At 37.3% G+C, this 4661-nt stretch overlaps 1 long non-coding RNA gene across 1 annotated transcript; it reads left to right on the top strand.

Annotated features, from left to right (window-relative positions):
• Positions 1-984: 984 nt before the first annotated feature.
• On the top strand, positions 985-3899 carry LOC136625876 (uncharacterized). Its single transcript, XR_010792590.1, has 3 exons — positions 985-1102; positions 2197-2238; positions 3435-3899. It is a non-coding gene; the product is annotated as an uncharacterized lncRNA (long non-coding RNA).
• Positions 3900-4661: the final 762 nt, after the last annotated feature.

Genomic DNA, 4661 nt, shown 5'->3' with positions numbered 1-4661 from the left:
GTCAAAACAGCCTTGCATCACTTCAAGGAAGAAATAATCCTCCATCGTGGCTGATGATCACGGAGTGTCTCCCGTTGTTTTCAATGGGAGACCTCGCATTGCATGCACTAAGCACACGGTGCGATGCTGTTGCAATAATGGGTGCTGCGCTGCAAAAGCACACAGCAAGATAGAACATGCCACGATTTGTTTCCTGCATCCGAATGTATCGCGGTGCCATTCAGGAAACATTCACAAATCTCGCACTATTTTCTCCCTCGTGTGAAGGCAGCCAAACGGCTAGATCATGTATGCAAATTTATTTTGTAATTGTATGCAATACAGTTTAGGTATAGGTACAAGTACAGATAGAGGGGAGGAGGGGAGCAGCTGAACTTTTGCACCTGGGCCCCTGAGCCCTTAGTTATGGCCCTGATAACATTGTTAATAGACAATGTACATACTAACTCGATAACTGGTCTACTAGATTGCTACATCTTTTTCAGTGTTATGAAAACTAGAGGAAAGCTGCAGTACAGATCTGCTACCAGTATATCGTATTTAATGCCCTCTCCTTATAGCTAAATAAACTTGGCTTACTTCCAGTTGGTACTCCGATCAGATACAGCTGCTGTAATCTCCTGATATAATCAGTGTGTGCTTACTCAACAAATAATCTCCGCTGTGGGTAATTTATCTGTTCAATCATCTATGACTATTGCCTACATGAATAAATCTAAAATGAGTCGTTGTACATAGAATGTTTATTATTCTAAATAAATATAAAGGTCAATTTATTTAATTGACACACCCATTTATTGTTTTAGAAAAGCTATCACATAGGCTCCAGCATAACATGCCATTTACATTATGGATTCAGATCCTCCCATGCCTTCAGGTATGCAAAAAGCAATTACTGTAATTGAATTTGGGTTAGTCAGGGAGAATTCTATTGGTTTACGCAGTAGATTTGGAATAGCATTCAGCAATCAGGGAACCACCTCAAGTTTTGTATATAAACAGCATCTTCACAAAGGGACAAGATACTTGGTAAAAGTTTCAGAAACGCACATTACCCCAAGAAGTACTATCATGGCAACCAAGGGAGGAAAAGCCAAAGACCGTGAGTAAAGAAAACAACATGCATCACAAGCCAGAAGATTGAACATTAGTGTGATGTGACATTATATTTTACAATATTTACTTTAATAGTGAATGTATTTAAAGGCAACTTGTGATGTTGTACATATGGTCTGATCTGCAGGCAGCAGTTATAGAGCAGGATTTATATATATATATATATATATATATATATATATATATATATATATATATATATATATATATATAGTTTTGTATAATTGTATTTTATGTGTTTAAATTCCTGCTCTTTTTAAACTTTGGAGTCCAGTGGGCGGTCCTAATTAGTAATTGGCAGCTATCTCTATGTGCACATAAAGGGTAAACTGTATAGAACCGCCTACTGGACTCCGAAGTAGAGAAAGGACAGGGATTGAAATGAATAAAAAACAAATTATTCTGAATCTTCTCCCTCAAAAATATATACTTGGCTCCTCAGTTCCTCCTGCTTGCTTCCTATAACCCCTGCAGCATACTCAATATGAAAAGTTCCCTTTAAAGTAATGTGCATGGCTGTACACAAATAGGAACGGAGTAAGAGAAATTACTTTGTATTGTAATATGGATTTTTGTGGATAGTGATAAGAACAATCTTCATGTGTATCAAAAAGAAACTACTCGGTAAAGTTTATTATGACTTGCTTAAGAACTATAAGGGGAGGTTTATGGCAAAAATCTGGCATTAAAAAAAGTTAGCTTGCATCGCAAATGGATAAAAAAATCAATTAACTCTGCAAATCCTTTTAATGAAAAAATATCCTCCCACTCTGAGCCAGCAGCTCCATGCAGACCGTTGTATCTCCATGATAAAATACAGTAGGCGGCAGACCTACCCTTATGTAATGTGATCCTGCAGTCAATTGTTGCCTTCCACCTGCTTTCATCTCTTGCTGACAGACTGCATGTAAGTTCACATAGAAGCTGAAGATACCAAGCCTCGGAGCTTTTTTCAAAGTGACAGCTATTTTATTTTAGATGAACTGGATGTATTAATAACGGGTGAAGATTGTCTTTAATGTAGTTAAAATAATGATGATGATATAGTAGATGCTTAAACATTTACATCTCTCTTTTCAGCATGTGCTCCTGTACCACAATGTATTCCAGAACCATGCCAAGGTATGAACATAAGTGAATGAAGGATATGGATTTGTTCATATACTGTAGTTGTGTACTTTTGTGCTTGAAGGTACCTAACTTCTGTACATGCAAATGATATTGTTGTGCTTCTGTCCATCTCAAATTTAAGCAAAAACATGGTTGCTCTTAAAGGAAACCAAGCCCAATCCATATGCGGTGAGTGTCAGCTGTCTTTGATAACTGACACCTGGCCACAGTTGCAGATAACTCCAATTGCCGCTGTTTACCATTTAGCTATTGTTGTTAATTCTGACAGTATCATTCAAGTGGCTTCACAGAGGGAGGGAGCTCCCTCTGTCTTTCAAATGGGCCCCTGCAATAAGATTGCAGGGTTCGTTTTCAGTTGTCATGGCAGCCATATATTTCTGCCCATTAAGCAATGCCTGTGGTACAGCTTAATAGAATGCCTACATAAATGCAATATACTGCAATTACCAAAGTATTGTTATATATTGACTAAGTGATCAGCTGATCACTAGTACAAGTCCTCTGTGAAGTCTAAAAATAAGTTATAAAGATTAAAAAAAGGTATTACATAAAACTGTTTTCTATTTTCAACAATAATAAAAACATTGTTTATATTTGTAAAAGGCTGAACTGTTAAAATGTTTTATTAGCTATTCTGCATGGTGAGTACCCTCAGAAAAAAAAATTACACAGTGCGCTTTTGGTTACCCCATCTTCAAGAAAAAATATAACAAAAAGTAATCAAAGTCCTATATAATCCAAAAAATAGAAACTACAGCTCACGTCTCAAAAAACAAGACCTCACACAGCCCTATAGACTAAAAAGAAAAAGGTTATGAGGGTCAGAAGAAGGCAACAGAAAGTATTATTTTTTTTCATAAATGAAATTTAGTTTTTTAAACTCCCCCCTCACTCTAAAAATAGTGCAATTTAGTTTTTGTCATTTTACCCCATGTTTTAAAAAAATGTTTTCAATATATATGAAAAGGACTGGCCTACAGATTATCCAACGGTAAGAATTAGAATTGGAATTAGATGTGGTATTTTAAGTGATACAAATATAAAATACAACTTGCCTCTCAAAACTAACCAAACTTCTTAAAAAGTGTTTTTTTTTAGTTATTTTTTGAAAGTGGCAGGGGAAAAATAAAATGAAAAAGGCCTTGTCCTGAAATGGTTAACAAATATGTTTTAATTATTTTTATCAGATCCATGTGCCGTAGCTGATCCTTGCCAGGTGCAGGGTCAAGGAGCGGGAGGAATTGGCGTAGGAATTGGTGGAGGATTTGGAGGAGCCGGTGTACAGGTTTCAGAAGGAGGATATGGAGGAGCCGGTGTACAGGTTTCAGAAGGAGGATATGGAGGAGCCGGTGCACAGGTTTCGCATGGAGGATTTGGAGGAGCCGGTGCACAGGTTTCACATGGAGGATTAGGAGGATTAGGAGGAGCCGGTGCACAGGTTTCACATGGAGGATATGGAGGAGTAAAGAAATGAATATGTCACAAATAAAAACCTTTCCAAGCACTGAGGCTCAATGCTGCTCGTTTATGCTGGCATGAAAATAATCAAAGCATTATCTAAAGATTTTGTTTTAACTGTACACAAAATATCTAAATATTTAAGTATCTTAATATTTGATGGCCAAATAAATTAATTATCTGCTTGAAATCAAGACTGATTGCTTGTCTTTTTATTACGATGAAAATGGTTAACTATTATATCAAAAATAAGTGGTCTCTCATGTTACAATACTTCCATTCACAGTAGCCTTTCCAGAACCATTGTAAAGTAAAGCCACACTCAATGGACAATGCCAAAGGCAGAGCACTCCCCAGTCCACTTACAATAGGCTGGCACATTCAGCCAATCTGTGCACATCTCGCTGGTAAAATGCTAGTGGCTAGGCATTTTTAGTAGAGCAAGCAAATTAAAAATGGCAGGTTGAGTCAAATAGTAGAAGCTGCTTTTGTTAAGTGCATGCAATGATTGCTGCTGTACACCCAACTATCAAACAATGAAAACAGCAGCATTTTTTTTTACATTACGCAATGTTCCTTTTAATGCTAAGCCACACCCTCTGCGTCTATAGTCTTCTCACAGCAACAGCATTGCTCTAAACTAGATTGATCCGATGTTCGCTACACGAACATAAAATGTTTGGGACAATGGTTGTAAATGCTTTAAGAGCTGTCGAGCAAAGGATTCGGCTTGAACTGTTTGCCGTCCACAGTTTCGTCTTCCACATTTTGAAAACATGGCGACAGTCAATTAGTGTATATTACACCACTTAGTATAGTTTATGTTACTGTGGAGCCCCCAGTATATTTGGTGTATCCTGCGGTAATATCTTGTACCTCTGGTATACTCTACAGATTGGATCTACTACAGAGAGAGAATACAGTCACTGAGCTATAGACCAATATATACCTGCACG

Source organism: Eleutherodactylus coqui, chromosome 4 (genome assembly GCF_035609145.1).
Source record: "Eleutherodactylus coqui strain aEleCoq1 chromosome 4, aEleCoq1.hap1, whole genome shotgun sequence".
NCBI lineage: Eukaryota > Metazoa > Chordata > Amphibia > Anura > Eleutherodactylidae > Eleutherodactylus > Eleutherodactylus coqui.
Note: the sequence above shows the minus strand (reverse complement) of the source record. Positions and strands in the feature narration are given on the sequence as shown.